At 46.1% G+C, this 24,774-nt stretch overlaps 1 protein-coding gene across 1 annotated transcript in view; it reads right to left on the reverse strand.

Annotated features, from left to right (window-relative positions):
• The window catches only part of pinx1 (PIN2 (TERF1) interacting telomerase inhibitor 1), a 100,600-nt gene that overhangs the window by 12,870 nt on the left and 62,956 nt on the right, over window positions 1-24,774 (reverse strand). The window lies entirely within an intron of this gene.

Raw genomic sequence — 24,774 nt, forward strand, 5'->3', positions numbered from 1 at the left:
GTCAACAATGGGCCACTACCCCAGGGGAACGTTTGACACCTTGTAGAAGACCATGCCCCTGACGAATTGAGTCTGTTCTGGAGGGCAACGCAATATCAGGAAGGTGTTCCTAATGTTTTGTAAACTCACAGGGTTCTTTCTCCTCTGATATTTTGCAGGGGGGGGGGGAAATGACATTCCCATTTCCCAGTGCTCTGAAGTCAGCTTCACTCCCTTACGTTAATATATATTGCTGTACGTATATGAATACATTATCTGTGTCTGCATCCCAAATCGCATCCTACTCCCTAAATAGTGTACTACTTTTCACCAGAACCTGGCGCACTATACAGGGTACAAGGCCAGAATGTATTTCTTTTTCTTCGCTCTTTGTTCATGCAGCTGGTTAACTTAAGCAATTGGGGAATATTGCAAGATTTACAGATACCTCTTGGTTAGGCCACATGGGATTAAAGCAAGCATTCTACTGGTCATTAATCTCTGTCCTCGACCAACCAGAACACAGATTATAGTCGATACTATCCCACACAGAGGAAAGGGAGGGTAGTGTTCGCGAGGACCCAACGGACAAAACAAATAAATGATTTGAGCTGAACAATGGGATGTTTTTGATATCATGTAAATCGGGATGAGTCCTGAGATGATTAAATATTTAAAATCGTTAAACCTCTCACTTAAAGCTTCACCCTATACAAAAGTTTCACTTCAAACCAAAATGATTCTCCAGTAGATTACTAAGAAAAGCAGATTCCTTGTTCAAAGTATCTCTCTTTCTCAAAACATGCAATTTTTTTATTTATTTAACTAGGCAAGTCAGTTTAAGAACAAATTCTTATTTTCAATGACGGCCTAGGAACAGTGGGTTAACTGCCTGTTCAGGGGCAGAACGACAGATTTGTACCTTGTCAGCTCGGGGATTCGAACTTGCAACCTTTCGGTTACTTGTCCAACGCTCTAACCACTAGGCTACCCTGCTAGGTCACCCTGATCTATGGGTGACCTATGATTGACCTATGGTTGATCTATGGTTGAGCCATCAGATCTAAACGTCTCACACTGAGCCATCAGATCTAAACGTCTCACACTGAGCCATCAGATCTAAACGTCTCACACGGAGCCATCATAACGGCACGTCTCACACGGAGCCATCAGAACGGCACGTCTCACACTGAGCTATCAGAACGCACGTCTCACACGGAGCCATCAGATCTAAACGTCTCACACGGAGCCATCAGATCTAAACGTCTCACACTGAGCCATCAGAACGGCACGCCTCACACTGAGCCATCAGAACGGCACGTCTCACACTGAGCCATCAGAACGGCACGTCTCACACTGAGCCATCAGAACGGCACGTCTCACACTGAGCCATCAGAACGGCACGTCTCACACGGAGCCATCAGATCTAAACGTCTCACACTGAGCCATCAGAACGGCACGTCTCACACGGAGCCATCAGAACGGCACGTCTCACACTGAGCCATCAGAACGGCACGTCTCACACGGAGCCATCAGAACGGCACGTCTCACACGGAGCCATCAGAACGGCACGTCTCACACTGAGCCATCAGAACGGCACGTCTCACACGGAGCCATCAGAACGGCACGTCTCACACTGAGCCATCAGAACGGCACGTCTCACACTGAGCCATCAGAACGGCACGTCTCACACGGAGCCATCAGAACGGCACGTCTCACACGGAGCCATCAGAACGGCACGTCTCACACTGAGCCATCAGAACGGCACGTCTCACACGGAGCCATCAGAACGGCACGTCTCACACGGAGCCATCAGATCTAAACGTCTCACACGGAGCCATCAGAACGGCACGTCTCACACGGAGCCATCAGATCTAAACGTCTCACACGGAGCCATCAGAACGGCACGTCTCACACGGAGCCATCAGAACGGCACGTCTCACACGGAGCCATCAGAACGGCACGTCTCACACTGAGCCATCAGAACGGCACGTCTCACACTGAGCCATCAGAACGGCACGTCTCACACTGAGCCATCAGAACGGCACGTCTCACACTGAGCCATCAGAACGGCACGTCTCACACTGAGCCATCAGAACGGCACGTCTCACACTGAGCCATCAGAACGGCACGTCTCACACTGAGCCATCAGATCTAAACGTCTCACACGGAGCCATCAGAACGGCACGTCTCACACGGAGCCATCAGAACGGCACGTCTCACACTGAGCCATCAGAACGGCACGTCTCACACTGAGCCATCAGAACGGCACGTCTCACACTGAGCCATCAGAACGGCACGTCTCACACGGAGCCATCAGAACGGCACGTCTCACACTGAGCCATCAGAACGGCACGTCTCACACTGAGCCATCAGAACGGCACGTCTCACACGGAGCCATCAGATCTAAACGTCTCACACTGAGCCATCAGAACGGCACGTCTCACACGGAGCCATCAGAACGGCACGCTCACACTGAGCCATCAGATCTAAACGCCTCACACTGAGCCATCAGATCTAAACGCCTCACACGGAGCCATCAGAACGGCACGTCTCACACTGAGCCATCAGATCTAAACGTCTCACACTGAGCCATCAGATCTAAACGTCTCACACTGAGCCATCAGATCTAAACGTCTCACACTGAGCCATCAGAACTAAACGTCTCACACTGAGCCATCAGATCTAAACGTCTCACACTGAGCCATCAGATCTAAACGTCTCACACGGAGCCATCAGAACGGCACGTCTCACACTGAGCCATCAGAACGGCACGTCTCACACGGAGCCATCAGAACGGCACGTCTCACACTGAGCCATCAGATCTAAACGTCTCACACTGAGCCATCAGAACGACACGTCTCACACTGAGCCATCAGATCTAAACGTCTCACACTGAGCCATCAGATCTAAACGTCTCACACTGAGCCATCAGATCGGCACGTCTCACACTGAGCCATCAGAACGGCACATCTCACACTGAGCCATCAGAACGACCCGGGAAGGTCTGCTCAATCTAAGATGATAATCAATAGATTACAGCACTTCCCCAAAAATAGAGGCGGCAGGTGGCAGCGGGAGGAGGTAGGGAACTGGTCTGTCTGCCCAATATAAAGGATCAATAATGGAGGAGGTAGGGAACTGGTCTGTCTGCCCAATATAAAGGATCAATACTGGAGGAGGCAGGTGGCAGCGGGAGGAGGTAGGGAACTGGTCTGTCTGCCCAATATAAAGGATCAATACTGGAGGAGGCAGGTGGCAGTGGGAGGAGGTAGGGAACTGGTCTGTCTGCCCAATATAAAGGATCAATACTGGAGGAGGCAGGTGGCAGTGGGAGGAGGTAGGGAACTGGTCTGTCTGCCCAATATAAAGGATCAATACTGGAGGAGGTAGGGAACTGGTCTGTCTGCCCAATATAAAGGATCAATACTGGAGGAGGCAGGAGGAGGAGGTAGGGAACTGGTCTGTCTGCCCAATATAAAGGATCAATACTGGAGGAGGCAGGTGGCAGCGGGAGGAGGAGGGAACTGGTCTGTCTGCCCAATATAAAGGATCAATACTGGAGGAGGCAGGTTGCAGCGGGAGGAGGTAGGGAACTGGTCTGTCTGCCCAATATAAAGGATCAAAACTGGAGGAGGTAGGTGGGAGGAGGTAGGGAACTGGTCTGTCTGCCCAATATAAATTAAAATATACATTTCTGCAGCCTCAGATCTCTACTGAGTTAGACACAACAGAACAGGACTGTAGGTGAGTTAGACAACAGAACAGGACTGTAGGTGAGTTAGACACAACAGAACAGGACTGTAGGTGAGTTAGACACAACAGAACAGGACTGTAGGTGAGTTAGACAACAGAACAGGACTGTAGGTGAGTTAGACAACAGAACAGGACTGTAGGTGAGTTAGACAACAGAACAGGACTGTAGGTGAGTTAGACAACAGAACAGGACTGTAGGTGAGTTAGACAACAGAACAGGACTGTAGGTGAGTTAGACAACAGAACAGGACTGTAGGTGAGGTAGACAACAGAACAGGACTGTAGGTGAGTTAGACAACAGAACAGGACTGTAGGTGAGTTAGACACAACAGAATAGGACTGTAGGTGAGGTAGACAACAGAACAGGACTGTAGGTGAGTTAGACAACAGAACAGGACTGTAGGTGAGTTAGACACAACAGAACAGGACTGTAGGTGAGATAGACACAACAGAACAGGACTGTAGGTGAGTTAGACACAACAGAACAGGACTGTAGGTGAGTTAGACACAACAGAACAGGACTGTAGGTGAGTTAGACACAACAGAACAGGACTGTAGGTGAGTTAGACAACAGAACAGGACTGTAGGTGAGTTAGACACAACAGAACAGGACTGTAGGTGAGGTAGACAACAGAACAGGACTGTAGGTGAGTTAGACACAACAGAACAGGACTGTAGGTGAGTTAGACACAACAGAACAGGACTGTAGGTGAGTTAGACAACAGAACAGGACTGTAGGTGAGTTAGACACAACAGAACAGGACTGTAGGTGAGTTAGACAACAGAACAGGACTGTAGGTGAGTTAGACACAACAGAACAGGACTGTAGGTGAGTTAGACACAACAGAACAGGACTGTAGGTGAGTTAGACACAACAGAACAGGACTGTAGGTGAGTTAGACACAACAGAACAGGACTGTAGGTGAGTTAGACACAACAGAACAGGACTGTAGGTGAGGTAGACACAACAGAACAGGACTGTAGGTGAGGTAGACAACAGAACAGGACTGTAGGTGAGTTAGACAACAGAACAGGACTGTAGGTGAGGTAGACAACAGAACAGGACTGTAGGTGAGTTAGACACAACAGAACAGGACTGTAGGTGAGTTAGACAACAGAACAGGACTGTAGGTGAGGTAGACAACAGAACAGGACTGTAGGTGAGTTAGACACAACAGAACAGGACTGTAGGTGAGTTAGACACAACAGAACAGGACTGTAGGTGAGTTAGACACAACAGAACAGGACTGTAGGTGAGTTAGACACAACAGAACAGGACTGTAGGTGAGTTAGACACAACAGAACAGGACTGTAGGTGAGTTAGACAACAGAACAGGACTGTAGGTGAGTTAGACACAACAGAACAGGACTGTAGGTGAGTTAGACACAACAGAACAGGACTGTAGGTGAGTTAGACACAACAGAACAGGACTGTAGGTGAGTTAGACACAACAGAACAGGACTGTAGGTGAGTTAGACAACAGAACAGGACTGTAGGTGAGTTAGACAACAGAACAGGACTGTAGGTGAGTTAGACAACAGAACAGGACTGTAGGTGAGTTAGACAACAGAACAGGACTGTAGGTGAGTTAGACACAACAGAACAGGACTGTAGGTGAGTTAGACACAACAGAACAGGACTGTAGGTGAGTTAGACACAACAGAACAGGACTGTAGGTGAGTTAGACACAACAGAACAGGACTGTAGGTGAGTTAGACACAACAGAACAGGACTGTAGGTGAGTTAGACAACAGAACAGGACTGTAGGTGAGTTAGACAACAGAACAGGACTGTAGGTGAGTTAGACAACAGAACAGGACTGTAGGTGAGTTAGACAACAGAACAGGACTGTAGGTGAGTTAGACACAACAGAACAGGACTGTAGGTGAGGTAGACACAACAGAACAGGACTGTAGGTGAGTTAGACAACAGAACAGGACTGTAGGTGAGTTAGACAACAGAACAGGACTGTAGGTGAGTTAGACAACAGAACAGGACTGTAGGTGAGTTAGACAACAGAACAGGACTGTAGGTGAGTTAGACACAACAGAACAGGACTGTAGGTGAGTTAGACACAACAGAACAGGACTGTAGGTGAGTTAGACAACAGAACAGGACTGTAGGTGAGTTAGACACAACAGAACAGGACTGTAGGTGAGTTAGACAACAGAACAGGACTGTAGGTGAGTTAGACAACAGAACAGGACTGTAGGTGAGTTAGACAACAGAACAGGACTGTAGGTGAGGTAGACAACAGAACAGGACTGTAGGTGAGTTAGACACAACAGAACAGGACTGTAGGTGAGTTAGACACAACAGAACAGGACTGTAGGTGAGTTAGACACAACAGAACAGGACTGTAGGTGAGTTAGACACAACAGAACAGGACTGTAGGTGAGTTAGACAACAGAACAGGACTGTAGGTGAGTTAGACAACAGAACAGGACTGTAGGTGAGTTAGACAACAGAACAGGACTGTAGGTGAGTTAGACAACAGAACAGGACTGTAGGTGAGTTAGACACAACAGAACAGGACTGTAGGTGAGTTAGACAACAGAACAGGACTGTAGGTGAGTTAGACACAACAGAACAGGACTGTAGGTGAGTTAGACACAACAGAACAGGACTGTAGGTGAGTTAGACACAACAGAACAGGACTGTAGGTGAGTTAGACAACAGAACAGGACTGTAGGTGAGTTAGACACAACAGAACAGGACTGTAGGTGAGTTAGACACAACAGAACAGGACTGTAGGTGAGTTAGACACAACAGAACAGGACTGTAGGTGAGTTAGACAACAGAACAGGACTGTAGGTGAGTTAGACACAACAGAACAGGACTGTAGGTGAGTTAGACACAACAGAACAGGACTGTAGGTGACAACAGTTAGACACAACAGAACAGGACTGTAGGTGAGTTAGACAACAGAACAGGACTGTAGGTGAGTTAGACAAACAGAACAGGACTGTAGGTGAGTTAGACAACAGAACAGGACTGTAGTAGGTAGTTACACAACAGAACAGGACTGAGACACAACAGAACAGGACTGTAGGTGAGTTAGACACAACAGAACAGGACTGTAGGTGAGTTAGACACAACAGAACAGGACTGTAGGTGAGTTAGACACAAACAGGAGAACAGGACTGTAGGTGAGTTAGACACAACAGAACAGGACTGTAGGTGAGTTAGACAACAGAACAGGACTGTAGGTGAGTTAGACACAACAGAACAGGACTGTAGGTGAGTTAGACAACAGAACAGGACTGTAGGTGAGTTAGACACAACAGAACAGGACTGCAGGTGAGTTAGACAACAGAACAGGACTGTAGGTGAGTTAGACAACAGAACAGGACTGCAGGTGAGGTAGACAACAGAACAGGACTGTAGGTGAGTTAGACACAACAGAACAGGACTGTAGGTGAGTTAGACACAACAGAACAGGACTGTAGGTGAGTTAGACACAACAGAACAGGACTGTAGGTGAGTTAGACAACAGAACGGGACTGTAGGTGAGTTAGACACAACAGAACAGGACTGTAGGTGAGGTAGACAACAGAACAGGACTGTAGGTGAGGTAGACAACAGAACAGGACTGTAGGTGAGTTAGACAACAGAACAGGACTGTAGGTGAGTTAGACAACAGAACAGGACTGTAGGTGAGTTAGACACAACAGAACAGGACTGTAGGTGAGGTAGACAACAGAACAGGACTGTAGGTGAGTTAGACAACAGAACAGGACTGTAGGTGAGTTAGACACAGAACAGAACAGGACTGTAGGTGAGTTAGACACAACAGAACAGGACTGTAGGTGAGTTAGACAACAGAACAGGACTGTAGGTGAGGTAGACAACAGAACAGGACTGTAGGTGAGGTAGACAACAGAACAGGACTGTAGGTGAGTTAGACAACAGAACAGGACTGTAGGTGAGTTAGACAACAGAACAGGACTGTAGGTGAGTTAGACACAACAGAACAGGACTGTAGGTGAGGTAGACAACAGAACAGGACTGTAGGTGAGTTAGACACAACAGAACAGGACTGTAGGTGAGGTAGACAACAGAACAGGACTGTAGACAACAGAACAGGACTGTAGGTGAGTTAGACAACAGAACAGGACTGTAGGTGAGTTAGACACAACAGAACAGGACTGTAGGTGAGTTAGACACAACAGAACAGGACTGTAGGTGAGGTAGACAACAGAACAGGACTGTAGGTGAGTTAGACAACAGAACAGGACTGTAGGTGAGTTAGACAACAGAACAGGACTGTAGGTGAGGTAGACAACAGAACAGGACTGTAGGTGAGTTAGACACAACAGAACAGGACTGTAGGTGAGTTAGACAACAGAACAGGACTGTAGGTGAGTTAGACAACAGAACAGGACTGTAGGTGAGTTAGACACAACAGAACAGGACTGTAGGTGAGTTAGACACAACAGAACAGGACTGTAGGTGAGTTAGACAACAGAACAGGACTGTAGGTGAGTTAGACAACAGAACAGGACTGTAGGTGAGGTAGACAACAGAACAGGACTGTAGGTGAGTTAGACAACAGAACAGGACTGTAGGTGAGTTAGACAACAGAACAGGACTGTAGGTGAGTTAGACACACAGAACAGGACTGTAGGTGAGTTAGACAACAGAACAGGACTGTAGGTGAGTTAGACAACAGAACAGGACTGTAGGTGAGTTAGACACAACAGAACAGGACTGTAGGTGAGTTAGACACAACAGAACAGGACTGTAGGTGAGTTAGACAACAGAACAGGACTGAAGGTGAGTTAGACACAACAGAACAGGACTGTAGGTGAGTTAGACACAACAGAACAGGACTGTAGGTGAGTTAGACAACAGAACAGGACTGTAGGTGAGTTAGACACAACAGAACAGGACTGTAGGTGAGTTAGACAACAGAACAGGACTGTAGGTGAGTTAGACAACAGAACAGGACTGTAGGTGAGTTAGACAACAGAACAGGACTGTAGGTGAGGTAGACAACAGAACAGGACTGTAGGTGAGTTAGACAACAGAACAGGACTGTAGGTGAGTTAGACAACAGAACGGGACTGTAGGTGAGGTAGACAACAGAACAGGACTGTAGGTGAGTTAGACACAACAACAGGACTGTAGGTGAGTTAGACACAACAGAACAGGACTGTAGGTGAGTTAGACACAACAGAACAGGACTGTAGGTGAGTTAGACAACAGAACAGGACTGTAGGTGAGTTAGACACAACAGAACAGGACTGTAGGTGAGTTAGACAACAGAACAGGACTGTAGGTGAGTTAGACAACAGAACAGGACTGTAGGTGAGGTAGACAACAGAACAGGACTGTAGGTGAGGTAGACAACAGAACAGGACTGCAGGTGAGTTAGACACAACAGAACAGGACTGCAGGTGAGTTAGACAACAGAACAGGACTGCAGGTGAGGTAGACAACAGAACAGGACTGTAGGTGAGTTAGACAACAGAACAGGACTGTAGGTGAGTTAGACACAACAGAACAGGACTGCAGGTGAGTTAGACAACAGAACAGGACTGCAGGTGAGTTAGACAACAGAACAGGACTGTAGGTGAGTTAGACAACAGAACAGGACTGTAGGTGAGTTAGACACAACAGAACAGGACTGTAGGTGAGTTAGACAACAGAACAGGACTGTAGGTGAGTTAGACACAACAGAACAGGACTGCAGGTGAGTTAGACACAACAGAACAGGACTGTAGGTGAGTTAGACAACAGAACAGGACTGTAGGTGAGTTAGACACAACAGAACAGGACTGCAGGTGAGTTAGACAACAGAACAGGACTGTAGGTGAGTTAGACACAACAGAACAGGACTGTAGGTGAGTTAGACACAACAGAACAGGACTGTAGGTGAGTTAGACACAACAGAACAGGACTGTAGGTGAGTTAGACAACAGAACAGGACTGTAGGTGAGTTAGACACAACAGAACAGGACTGTAGGTGAGTTAGACACAACAGAACAGGACTGTAGGTGAGGTGAGAACAGGACTGTAGACACAACAGAACAGGACTGTAGGTGAGTTAGACAACAGAACAGAACAGGAACTGTAGGTGAGTTAGACACAACAGAACAGGACTGTAGGTGAGTTAGACAACAGAACAGGACTGTAGGTGAGTTAGAGAACAGGACTGTACAACAGAACAGGACTGTAGGTGAGTTAGACAACAGAACAGGACTGTAGGTGAGTTAGACACAACAGAACAGGACTGTAGGTGAGTTAGACACAACAGAACAGGACTGTAGGTGAGTTAGACAACAGAACAGGACTGTAGGTGAGTTAGACAACAGAACAGGACTGTAGGTGAGTTAGACAACAGAACAGGACTGTAGGTGAGTTAGACACAACAGAACAGGACTGTAGGTGAGTTAGACACAACAGAACAGGACTGTAGGTGAGTTAGACAACAGAACAGGACTGTAGGTGAGTTAGACAACAGAACAGGACTGTAGGTGAGGTAGACAACAGAACAGGACTGCAGGTGAGTTAGACAACAGAACAGGACTGTAGGTGAGTTAGACACAACAGAACAGGACTGTAGGTGAGGTAGACAACAGAACAGGACTGTAGGTGAGTTAGACACAACAGAACAGGACTGTAGGTGAGTTAGACACAACAGAACAGGACTGTAGGTGAGTTAGACAACAGAACAGGACTGTAGGTGAGTTAGACAACAGAACAGGACTGTAGGTGAGTTAGACACAACAGAACAGGACTGTAGGTGAGGTAGACAACAGAACAGGACTGTAGGTGAGTTAGACACAACAGAACAGGACTGTAGGTGAGTTAGACAACAGAACAGGACTGTAGGTGAGTTAGACACAACAGAACAGGACTGTAGGTGAGTTAGACACAACAGAACAGGACTGTAGGTGAGTTAGACACAACAGAACAGGACTGTAGGTGAGGTAGACAACAGAACAGGACTGTAGGTGAGTTAGACACAACAGAACAGGACTGTAGGTGAGTAGACACAACAGAACAGGACTGTAGGTGAGTTAGACACAACAGAACAGGACTGTAGGTGAGGTAGACAACAGAACAGGACTGCAGGTGAGTTAGACAACAGAACAGGACTGTAGGTGAGTTAGACAACAGAACAGGACTGTAGGTGAGTTAGACACAACAGAACAGGACTGTAGGTGAGTTAGACACAACAGAACAGGACTGTAGGTGAGTTAGACACAACAGAACAGGACTGTAGGTGAGTTAGACACAACAGAACAGGACTGTAGGTGAGTTAGACAACAGAACAGGACTGTAGGTGAGTTAGACAACAGAACAGGACTGTAGGTGAGTTAGACACAACAGAACAGGACTGTAGGTGAGTTAGACAACAGAACAGGACTGTAGGTGAGTTAGACACAACAGAACAGGACTGTAGGTGAGTTAGACACAACAGAACAGGACTGTAGGTGAGTTAGACAACAGAACAGGACTGTAGGTGAGGTAGACACAACAGAACAGGACTGTAGGTGAGTTAGACACAACAGAACAGGACTGTAGGTGAGTTAGACAACAGAACAGGACTGTAGGTGAGGTAGACAACAGAACAGGACTGAGGTGAGTTAGACAACAGAACAGGACTGTAGGTGAGTTAGACAACAGAACAGGACTGTAGGTGAGTTAGACAACAGAACAGGACTGTAGGTGAGTTAGACACAACAGAACAGGACTGTAGGTGAGTTAGACAGGACTGTAGGTGAGTTAGACACAACAGAACAGGACTGTAGGTGAGTTAGACAACAGAACAGAACAGGACTGTAGGTGAGTTAGACAACAGAACAGGACTGTAGGTGAGTTAGACACAACAGAACAGGACTGTAGGTGAGTTAGACACAACAGAACAGGACTGTAGGTGAGTTAGACACACAGAACAGGACTGTAGGTGAGTTAGACACAACAGAACAGGACTGTAGGTGAGTTAGACACAACAGAACAGGACTGTAGGTGAGTTAGACAACAGAACAGGACTGCAGGTGAGTTAGACAACAGAACAGGACTGCAGGTGAGTTAGACAACAGAACAGGACTGTAGGTGAGTTAGACACAACAGAACAGGACTGTAGGTGAGTTAGACAACAGAACAGGACTGTAGGTGAGTTAGACAACAGAACAGGACTGTAGGTGAGTTAGACACAACAGAACAGGACTGTAGGTGAGTTAGACACAACAGAACATGACTGTAGGTGAGTTAGACACAACAGAACAGGACTGTAGGTGAGTTAGACAACAGAACAGGACTGTAGGTGAGTTAGACACAACAGAACAGGACTGTAGGTGAGTTAGACACAACAGAACAGGACTGTAGGTGAGTTAGACACAACAGAACAGGACTGTAGGTGAGTTAGACAACAGAACAGGACTGTAGGTGAGTTAGACAACAGAACAGGACTGCAGGTGAGTTAGACAACAGAACAGGACTGTAGGTGAGTTAGACAACAGAACAGGACTGTAGGTGAGTTAGACACAACAGAACAGGACTGTAGGTGAGTTAGACACAACAGAACAGGACTGTAGGTGAGTTAGACAACAGAACAGGACTGTAGGTGAGTTAGACACAACAGAACAGGACTGTAGGTGAGTTAGACACAACAGAACAGGACTGTAGGTGAGTTAGACAACAGAACAGGACTGTAGGTGAGTTAGACAACAGAACAGGACTGTAGGTGAGGTAGACAACAGAACAGGACTGTAGGTGAGTTAGACAACAGAACAGGACTGTAGGTGAGTTAGACACAACAGAATAGGACTGTAGGTGAGGTAGACAACAGAACAGGACTGCAGGTGAGGTAGACACAACAGAACAGGACTGTAGGTGAGTTAGACACAACAGAACAGGACTGTAGGTGAGTTAGACAACAGAACAGGACTGTAGGTGAGGTAGACAACAGAACAGGACTGTAGGTGAGTTAGACACAACAGAACAGGACTGTAGGTGAGTTAGACAACAGAACAGGACTGCAGGTGAGGTAGACAACAGAACAGGACTGTAGGTGAGGTAGACACAACAGAACAGGACTGTAGGTGAGTTAGACACAACAGAACAGGACTGTAGGTGAGTTAGACAACAGAACAGGACTGTAGGTGAGTTAGACAACAGAACAGGACTGTAGGTGAGTTAGACACAACAGAACAGGACTGTAGGTGAGGTAGACAACAGAACAGGACTGTAGGTGAGTTAGACACAACAGAACAGGACTGTAGGTGAGTTAGACACAACAGAACAGGACTGTAGGTGAGTTAGACAACAGAACAGACTGTAGGTGAGTTAGACACAACAGAACAGGACTGTAGGTGAGTTAGACAACAGAACAGGACTGTAGGTGAGTTAGACAACAGAACAGGACTGTAGGTGAGTTAGACAACAGAACAGGACTGTAGGTGAGTTAGACAACAGAACAGGACTGTAGGTGAGTTAGACACAACAGAACAGGACTGTAGGTGAGTTAGACACAACAGAACAGGACTGTAGGTGATTAAGACACAACAGAACAGGACTGTAGGTGAGTTAGACACAACAGAACAGGACTGTAGGTGAGTTAGACAACAGAACAGGACTGCAGGTGAGTTAGACACAACAGAACAGGACTGTAGGTGAGTTAGACACAACAGAACAGGACTGTAGGTGAGTTAGACAACAGAACAGGACTGTAGGTGAGTTAGACAACAGAACAGGACTGTAGGTGAGTTAGACAACAGAACAGGACTGTAGGTGAGTTAGACAACAGAACAGGACTGTAGGTGAGTTAGACAACAGAACAGGACTGTAGGTGAGTTAGACAACAGAACAGGACTGTAGGTGAGTTAGACACAACAGAACAGGACTGTAGGTGAGTTAGACACAACAGAACAGGACTGTAGGTGAGTTAGACAACAGAACAGGACTGTAGGTGAGTTAGACACAACAGAACAGGACTGTAGGTGAGTTAGACAACAGAACAGGACTGTAGGTGAGTTAGACAACAGAACAGGACTGTAGGTGAGTTAGACAACAGAACAGGACTGTAGGTGAGTTAGACAACAGAACAGGACTGTAGGTGAGTTAGACACAACAGAACAGGACTGTAGGTGAGTTAGACACAACAGAACAGGACTGTAGGTGATTAAGACACAACAGAACAGGACTGTAGGTGAGTTAGACACAACAGAACAGGACTGTAGGTGAGTTAGACAACAGAACAGGACTGTAGGTGAGTTAGACACAACAGAACAGGACTGTAGGTGAGTTAGACACAACAGAACAGGACTGTAGGTGAGTTAGACAACAGAACAGGACTGTAGGTGAGTTAGACAACAGAACAGGACTGTAGGTGAGTTAGACAACAGCACAGGACTGTAGGTGAGTTAGACAACAGAACAGGACTGTAGGTGAGTTAGACAACAGAACAGGACTGTAGGTGAGTTAGACACAACAGAACAGGACTGCAGGTGATTAAGACACAACAGAACAGGACTGTAGGTGAGTTAGACACAACAGAACAGGACTGTAGGTGAGTTAGACAACAGAACAGGACTGTAGGTGAGTTAGACAACAGAACAGGACTGTAGGTGAGTTAGACACAACAGAACAGGACTGTAGGTGAGTTAGACACAACAGAACAGGACTGTAGGTGAGTTAGACAACAGAACAGGACTGTAGGTGAGTTAGACAACAGAACAGGACTGTAGGTGAGTTAGACAACAGAACAGGACTGTAGGTGAGTTAGACAACAGAACAGGACTGTAGGTGAGTTAGACAACAGAACAGGACTGTAGGTGAGTTAGACACAACAGAACAGGACTGTAGGTGAGTTAGACACAACAGAACAGGACTGTAGGTGAGTTAGACACAACAGAACAGGACTGTAGGTGAGTTAGACAACAGAACAGGACTGTAGGTGAGTTAGACAACAGAACAGGACTGTAGGTGAGTTAGACACAACAGAACAGGACTGTAGGTGAGTTAGACACAACAGAACAGGACTGTAGGTGAGTTAGACACAACAGAACAGGACTGTAGGTGAGTTAGACACAACAGAACAGGACTGTAGGTGAGTTAGACAACAGAACAGGACTGTAGGTGAGTTAGACACAACAGAACAGGACTGTAGGTGAGTTAGACAACAGAACAGGACTGTAGGTGAGTTAGACAACAGAACAGGACTGTAGGTGAGTTAGACACAACAGAACAGGACTGTAGGTGAGTTAGACAACAGAACAGGACTGTAGGTGAGTTAGACACAACAGAACAGGACTGTAGGTGAGTTAGACACAACAGAACAGGACTGTAGGTGAGTTAGACAACAGAACAGGACTGTAGGTGAGTTAGACAACAGAACAGGACTGCAGGTGAGTTAGACAACAGAACAGGACTGTAGGTGAGTTAGACACAACAGAACAGGACTGTAGGTGAGTTAGACACAACAGAACAGGACTGTAGGTGAGTTAGACAACAGAACAGGACTGTAGGTGAGTTAGACAACAGAACAGGACTGTAGGTGAGTTAGACACAACAGAACAGGACTGTAGGTGAGTTAGACACAACAGAACAGGACTGTAGGTGAGTTAGACACAACAGAACAGGACTGTAGGTGAGTTAGACAACAGAACAGGACTGTAGGTGAGTTAGACAACAGAACAGGACTGTAGGTGAGTTAGACAACAGAACAGGACTGTAGGTGAGTTAGACACAACAGAACAGGACTGTAGGTGAGTTAGACAACAGAACAGGACTGTAGGTGAGTTAGACAACAGAACAGGACTGTAGGTGAGTTAGACACAACAGAACAGGACTGTAGGTGAGTTAGACAACAACAGAACAGGACTGCAGGTGAGTTAGACAACAGAACAGGACTGTAGGTGAGTTAGACAACAGAACAGGACTGTAGGTGAGTTAGACACAACAGAACAGGACTGTAGGTGAGTTAGACAACAGAACAGGACTGTAGGTGAGTTAGACAACAGAACAGGACTGTAGGTGAGTTAGACACAACAGAACAGGACTGTAGGTGAGTTAGACACAACAGAACAGGACTGTAGGTGAGTTAGACAACAGAACAGGACTGTAGGTGAGTTAGACAACAGAACAGGACTGTAGGTGAGTTAGACAACAGAACAGGACTGTAGGTGAGTTAGACAACAGAACAGGACTGTAGGTGAGTTAGACAACAGAACAGGACTGTAGGTGAGTTAGACACAACAGAACAGGACTGTAGGTGAGTTAGACAACAGAACAGGACTGTAGGTGAGTTAGACACAACAGAACAGGACTGTAGGTGAGTTAGACAACAGAACAGGACTGTAGGTGAGTTAGACACAACAGAACAGGACTGTAGGTGAGTTAGACACAACAGAACAGGACTGTAGGTGAGTTAGACAACAGAACAGGACTGTAGGTGAGTTAGACAACAGAACAGGACTGTAGGTGAGTTAGACACAACAGAACAGGACTGTAGGTGAGTTAGACAACAGAACAGGACTGTAGGTGAGTTAGACACAACAGAACAGGACTGTAGGTGAGTTAGACACAACAGAACAGGACTGTAGGTGAGTTAGACACAACAGAACAGGACTGTAGGTGAGTTAGACAACAGAACAGGACTGTAGGTGAGTTAGACAACAGAACAGGACTGTAGGTGAGTTAGACACAACAGAACAGGACTGTAGGTGAGTTAGACAACAGAACAGGACTGTAGGTGAGTTAGACACAGGACAGAACAGGACTGTAGGTGAGTTAGACACAGAACAGAACAGGACTGTAGGTGAGTTAGACAACAGAACAGGACTGTAGGTGAGTTAGACAACAGAACAGGACTGTAGGTGAGTTAGACACAACAGAACAGGACTGTAGGTGAGTTAGACAACAGAACAGGACTGTAGGTGAGTTAGACAACAGAACAGGACTGTAGGTGAGTTAGACACAACAGAACAGGACTGTAGGTGAGTTAGACACAACAGAACAGGACTGTAGGTGAGTTAGACACAACAGAACAGGACTGTAGGTGAGTTAGACAACAGAACAGGACTGTAGGTGAGGTAGACACAACAGAACAGGACTGTAGGTGAGTTAGACACAACAGAACAGGACTGTAGGTGAGTTAGACAACAGAACAGGACTGTAGGTGAGTTAGACAACAGAACAGGACTGTAGGTGAGTTAGACAACAGAACAGGACTGTAGGTGAGTTAGACAACAGAACAGGACTGTAGGTGAGTTAGACAACAGAACAGGACTGTAGGTGAGTTAGACACAACAGAACAGGACTGTAGGTGAGGTAGACAACAGAACAGGACTGTAGGTGAGTTAGACAACAGAACAGGACTGTAGGTGAGGTAGACAACAGAACAGGACTGCAGGTGAGTTAGACACAAACAGAACAGGACTGTAGGTGAGTTAGACACAACAGAACAGGACTGTAGGTGAGTTAGACAACAGAACAGGACTGTAGGTGAGTTAGACAACAGAACAGGACTGTAGGTGAGTTAGACAACAGAACAGGACTGTAGGTGAGTTAGACACAACAGAACAGGACTGTAGGTGAGTTAGACAACAGAACAGGACTGTAGGTGAGTTAGACACAACAGAACAGGACTGTAGGTGAGTTAGACACAACAGAACAGGACTGTAGGTGAGTTAGACAACAGAACAGGACTGTAGGTGAGTTAGACACAACAGAACAGGACTGTAGGTGAGTTAGACAACAGAACAGGACTGCAGGTGAGTTAGACAACAGAACAGGACTGTAGGTGAGTTAGACACAACAGAACAGGACTGTAGGTGAGTTAGACACAACAGAACAGGACTGTAGGTGAGTTAGACACAACAGAACAGGACTGTAGGTGAGTTAGACAACAGAACAGGACTGTAGGTGAGTTAGACACAACAGAACAGGACTGTAGGTGAGTTAGACACAACAGAACAGGACTGTAGGTGAGTTAGACACAACAGAACAGGACTGTAGGTGAGTTAGACAACAGAACAGGACTGTAGGTGAGTTAGACAACAGAACAGGGACTGTAGGTGAGTTAGACAACAGAACAGGACTGTAGGTGAGTTAGACACAACAGAACAGGACTGTAGGTGAGTTAGACACAACAGAACAGGACTGTAGGTGAGTTAGACAACAGAACAGGACTGTAGGTGAGTTAGACAACAGAACAGGACTGTAGGTGAGTTAGACACAACAGAACAGGACTGTAGGTGAGTTAGACACAACAGAACAGGACTGTAGGTGAGTTAGACAACAGAACAGGACTGTAGGTGAGTTAGACAACAGAACAGGACTGTAGGTGAGTTAGACACAACAGAACAGGACTGTAGGTGAGTTAGACAACAGAACAGGACTGTAGGTGAGTTAGACACAACAGAACAGGACTGTAGGTGAGTTAGACAACAGAACAGGACTGTAGGTGAGTTAGACACAACAGAACAGGACTGTAGGTGAGTTAGACACAACAGAACAGGACTGTAGGTGAGTTAGACAACAGAACAGGACTGTAGGTGAGTTAGACAACAGAACAGGACTGTAGGTGAGTTAGACAACAGAACAGGACTGTAGGTGAGTTAGACACAACAGAACAGGACTGTAGGTGAGTTAGACACAACAGAACAGGACTGTAGGTGAGTTAGACACAACAGAACAGGACTGTAGGTGAGTTAGACACAACAGAACAGGACTGTAGGTGAGTTAGACAACAGAACAGGACTGTAGGTGAGTTAGACACAACAGAACAGGACTGTAGGTGAGTTAGACAACAGAACAGGACTGTAGGTGAGTTAGACAACAGAACAGGACTGTAGGTGAGTTAGACACAACAGAACAGGACTGTAGGTGAGTTAGACACAACAGAACAGGACTGTAGGTGAGTTAGACACAACAGAACAGGACTGTAGGTGAGTTAGACAACAGAACAGGACTGTAGGTGAGTTAGACAACAGAACAGGACTGTAGGTGAGTTAGACAACAGAACAGGACTGTAGGTGAGTTAGACACAACAGAACAGGACTGTAGGTGAGTTAGACAACAGAACAGGACTGTAGGTGAGTTAGACACAACAGAACAGGACTGTAGGTGAGTTAGACACAACAGAACAGGACTGTAGGTGAGTTAGACACAACAGAACAGGACTGTAGGTGAGTTAGACACAACAGAACAGGACTGTAGGTGAGTTAGACACAACAGAACAGGACTGTAGGTGAGTTAGACACAACAGAACAGGACTGTAGGTGAGTTAGACACAACAGAACAGGACTGTAGGTGAGTTAGACACAACAGAACAGGACTGTAGGTGAGTTAGACACAACAGAACAGGACTGTGGGTGAGTTAGACACAACAGAACAGGACTGTAGGTGAGTTAGACACAACAGAACAGGACTGTAGGTGAGTTAGACAACAGAACAGGACTGTAGGTGAGTTAGACAACAGAACAGGACTGTAGGTGAGTTAGACAACAGAACAGGACTGTAGGTGAGTTAGACACAACAGAACAGGACTGTGGGTGAGTTAGAACAGGACTGTAAGTTAGACAGAACAGGACTGTAGGTGAGTTAGACACAACAGAACAGGACTGTAGGTGAGTTAGACACAACAGAACAGGACTGTAGGTGAGTTAGACAACAGAACAGGACTGTAGGTGAGTTAGACAACAGAACAGGACTGTAGGTGAGTTAGACAACAGAACAGGACTGTAGGTGAGTTAGACAACAGAACAGGACTGTAGGTGAGTTAGACAACAGAACAGGACTGTAGGTGAGTTAGACACAACAGAACAGGACTGTAGGTGAGTTAGACAACAGAACAGGACTGTAGGTGAGTTAGACACAACAGAACAGGACTGTAGGTGAGTTAGACAACAGAACAGGACTGTAGGTGAGTTAGACAACAGAACAGGACTGTAGGTGAGTTAGACAACAGAACAGGACTGTAGGTGAGTTAGACACAACAGAACAGGACTGTAGGTGAGTTAGACACAACAGAACAGGACTGTAGGTGAGTTAGACAACAGAACAGGACTGTAGGTGAGTTAGACACAACAGAACAGGACTGTAGGTGAGTTAGACAACAGAGCAGGACTGTAGGTGAGTTAGACACAACAGAACAGGACTGTAGGTGAGGTAGACAACAGAACAGGACTGCAGGTGAGGTAGACACAACAGAACAGGACTGTAGGTGAGTTAGACACAACAGAACAGGACTGTAGGTGAGTTAGACAACAGAACAGGACTGTAGGTGAGTTAGACAACAGAACAGGACTGTAGGTGAGTTAGACACAACAGAACAGGACTGTAGGTGAGTTAGACAACAGAACAGGACTGTAGGTGAGTTAGACACAACAGAACAGGACTGTAGGTGAGTTAGACAACAGAACAGGACTGTAGGTGAGTTAGACACAACAGAACAGGACTGTAGGTGAGTTAGACAACAGAACAGGACTGTAGGTGAGTTAGACAACAGAACAGGACTGTAGGTGAGTTAGACAACAGAACAGGACTGTAGGTGAGTTAGACACAACAGAACAGGACTGTAGGTGAGTTAGACACAACAGAACAGGACTGTAGGTGAGTTAGACACAACAGAACAGGACTGTAGGTGAGTTAGACAACAGAACAGGACTGTAGGTGAGTTAGACAACAGAACAGGACTGTAGGTGAGTTAGACAACAGAACAGGACTGTAGGTGAGTTAGACACAACAGAACAGGACTGTAGGTGAGTTAGACACAACAGAACAGGACTGTAGGTGAGTTAGACACAACAGAACAGGACTGTAGGTGAGTTAGACAACAGAACAGGACTGTAGGTGAGTTAGACAACAGAACAGGACTGTAGGTGAGTTAGACAACAGAACAGGACTGTAGGTGAGTTAGACACAACAGAACAGGACTGTAGATGAGTTAGACACAACAGAACAGGACTGTAGGTGAGTTAGACACAACAGAACAGGACTGTAGGTGAGTTAGACACACAGAACAGGACTGTAGGTGAGTTAGACACAACAGAACAGGACTGTAGGTGAGTTAGACACAACAGAACAGAACAGGACAGGACTGTAGGTGAGTTAGACACAACAGAACAGGACTGTAGGTGAGTTAGACACAGACAGAACAGGACTGTAGGTGAGTTAGACACAACAGAACAGGACTGTAGGTGAGTTAGACAACAGAACAGGACTGTAGGTGAGTTAGACAACAGAACAGGACTGTAGGTGAGTTAGACAACAGAACAGGACTGTAGGTGAGTGAGACACAACAGAACAGGACTGTAGGTGAGTTAGACACAACAGAACAGGACTGTAGGTGAGTTAGACACAACAGAACAGGACTGTAGGTGAGTTAGACACAACAGAACAGGACTGTAGGTGAGTTAGACAACAGAACAGGACTGTAGGTGAGTTAGACACAACAGAACAGGACTGTAGGTGAGTTAGACACAACAGAACAGGACTGTAGGTGAGTTAGACACAACAGAACAGGACTGTAGGTGAGTTAGACACAACAGAACAGGACTGTAGGTGAGTTAGACAACAGAACAGGACTGTACAGGGACTGTAGGTGAGTTAGACACAACAGAACAGGACTGTAGGTGAGTTAGACAACAGAACAGGACTGTAGGTGAGTTAGACACAACAGAACAGGACTGTAGGTGAGTTAGACACAACAGAACAGGACTGTAGGTGAGTTAGACACAACAGAACAGGACTGTAGGTGAGTTAGACACAACAGAACAGGACTGTAGGTGAGTTAGACACAACAGAACAGGACTGTAGGTGAGTTAGACACAACAGAACAGGACTGTAGGTGAGTTAGACACAACAGAACAGGACTGTAGGTGAGTTAGACACAACAGAACAGGACTGTAGGTGAGTTAGACACAACAGAACAGGACTGTAGGTGAGTTAGACACAACAGAACAGGACTGTAGGTGAGTTAGACACAACAGAACAGGACTGTAGGTGAGTTAGACACAACAGAACAGGACTGTAGGTGAGTTAGACACAACAGAACAGGACTGTAGGTGAGTTAGACACAACAGAACAGGACTGTAGGTGAGTTAGACACAACAGAACAGGACTGTAGGTGAGTTAGACACAACAGAACAGGACTGTAGGTGAGTTAGACAACAGAACAGGACTGTAGGTGAGTTAGACACAACAGAACAGGACTGTAGGTGAGTTAGACAGGACTGTAGGTGAGTTAGACAGAACAGGACTGTAGGTGAGTTAGACAACAGAACAGGACTGTAGGTGAGTTAGACAAACAGAACAGGACTGTAGGTGAGTTAGACAACAGAACAGGACTGTAGGTGAGTTAGACAACAGAACAGGACTGTAGGTGAGTTAGACAACAGGGACTGTAGGTGAGTTAGACAACAGAACAGGACTGTAGGTGAGTTAGACAACAGAACAGGACTGTAGGTGAGTTAGACAACAGAACAGGACTGTAGGTGAGTTAGACACAACAGAACAGGACTGTAGGTGAGTTAGACAACAGAACAGGACTGTAGGTGAGTTAGACACAACAGAACAGGACTGTAGGTGAGTTAGACACAACAGAACAGGACTGTAGGTGAGTTAGACAACAGAACAGGACTGTAGGTGAGTTAGACAACAGAACAGGACTGTAGGTGAGTTAGACAACAGAACAGGACTGTAGGTGAGTTAGACAACAGAACAGGACTGTAGGTGAGTTAGACAACAGAACAGAACAGGACTGTAGGTGAGTTAGACACAACAGAACAGGACTGTACAGTTAGACAACAGAACAGGACTGTAGGTGAGTTAGACACAACAGAACAGGACTGTAGGTGAGTTAGACACAACAGAACAGGACTGTAGGTGAGTTAGACACAACAGAACAGGACTGTAGGTGAGTTAGACACAACAGAACAGGACTGTAGGTGAGTTAGACACAACAGAACAGGACTGTAGGTGAGTTAGACACAACAGAACAGGACTGTAGGTGAGTTAGACAACAGAACAGGACTGTAGGTGAACAGGACTGTAGGTGAGTTAGACAACAGAACAGGACTGTAGGTGAGTTAGACACAACAGAACAGGACTGTAGGTGAGTTAGACACAACAGAACAGGACTGTAGGTGAGTTAGACACACAGAACAGGACTGTAGGTGAGTTAGACAACAGAACAGGACTGTAGGTGAGTTAGACACAACAGAACAGGACTGTAGGTGAGTTAGACAACAGAACAGGACTGTAGGTGAGTTAGACACAACAGAACAGGACTGTAGGTGAGTTAGACACAACAGAACAGGACTGTAGGTGAGTTAGACACAACAGAACAGGACTGTAGGTGAGTTAGACACAACAGAACAGGACTGTAGGTGAGTTAGACACAACAGAACAGGACTGTAACAGGGACTGTAGGTGAGTTAGACAACAGAACAGGACTGTAGGTGAGTTAGACACAACAGAACAGGACTGTAGGTGAGTTAGACAACAGAACAGGACTGTAGGTGAGTTAGACACAACAGAACAGGACTGTAGGTGAGTTACACAACAGAACAGGACTGTAGGTGAGTTAGACAGAACAGGACTGTAGGTGAGTTAGACACAACAGAACAGGACTGTAGGTGAGTTAGACACAACAGAACAGGACTGTAGGTGAGTTAGACACAACAGAACAGGACTGTAGGTGAGTTAGACACAACAGAACAGGACTGTAGGTGAGTTAGACACAACAGAACAGGACTGTAGGTGAGTTAGACACAACAGAACAGGACTGTAGGTGAGTTAGACACAACAGAACAGGACTGTAGGTGAGTTAGACACAACAGAACAGGACTGTAGGTGAGTTAGACAACAGAACAGGACTGTAGGTGAGTTAGACAACAGAACAGGACTGTAGGTGAGTTAGACAACAGAACAGGACTGTAGGTGAGTTAGACACACAGAACAGGACTGTAGGTGACAACAGAACAGGACTGTAGGTAGACAACAGAACAGGACTGTAGGTGAGTTAGACAACAGAACAGGAGTTAGACAACAGAACAGGACTGTAGGTGAGTTAGACACAACAGAACAGGACTGTAGGTGAGTTAGACAACAGAACAGGACTGTAGGTGAGTTAGACACAACAGAACAGGACTGTAGGTGAGTTAGACAACAGAACAGGACTGTAGGTGAGTTAGACAACAGAACAGGACTGTAGGTGAGTTAGACACAACAGAACAGGACTGTAGGTGAGTTAGACACAACAGAACAGGACTGTAGGTGAGTTAGACAACAGAACAGGACTGTAGGTGAGTTAGACAACAGAACAGGACTGTAGGTGAGTTAGACAACAGAACAGGACTGTAGGTGAGTTAGACAACAGAACAGGACTGTAGGTGAGTTAGACACAACAGAACAGGACTGTAGGTGAGTTAGACACAACAGAACAGGACTGTAGGTGAGTTAGACAACAGAACAGGACTGTAGGTGAGTTAGACACAACAGAACAGGACTGTAGGTGAGTTAGACAAACAGAACAGGACTGTAGGTGAGTTAGACAACAGAACAGGACTGTAGGTGAGTTAGACACAACAGAACAGGACTGTAGGTGAGTTAGACACAACAGAACAGGACTGTAGGTGAGTTAGACACAACAGAACAGGACTGTAGGTGAGGTGAGAACAGGACTGTAGGTGAGTTAGACACAACAGAACAGGACTGTAGGTGAGTTAGACAACAGAACAGGACTGTAGGTGAGTTAGACAACAGAACAGGACTGTAGGTGAGTTAGACAACAGAACAGGACTGTAGGTGAGTTAGACACAACAGAACAGGACTGTAGGTGAGTTAGACAACAGAACAGGACTGTAGGTGAGTTAGACAACAGAACAGGACTGTAGGTGAGTTAGACAACAGAACAGGACTGTAGGTGAGTTAGACAACAGAACAGGACTGTAGGTGAGTTAGACACAACAGAACAGGACTGTAGGTGAGTTAGACAACAGAACAGGACTGTAGGTGAGTTAGACACACAGAACAGGACTGTAGGTGAGTTAGACAACAGAACAGGACTGTAGGTGAGTTAG

Source organism: Oncorhynchus keta, chromosome 8 (assembly GCF_023373465.1).
Source record: "Oncorhynchus keta strain PuntledgeMale-10-30-2019 chromosome 8, Oket_V2, whole genome shotgun sequence".
Classification (NCBI taxonomy): Eukaryota; Metazoa; Chordata; class Actinopteri; order Salmoniformes; family Salmonidae; genus Oncorhynchus; species Oncorhynchus keta.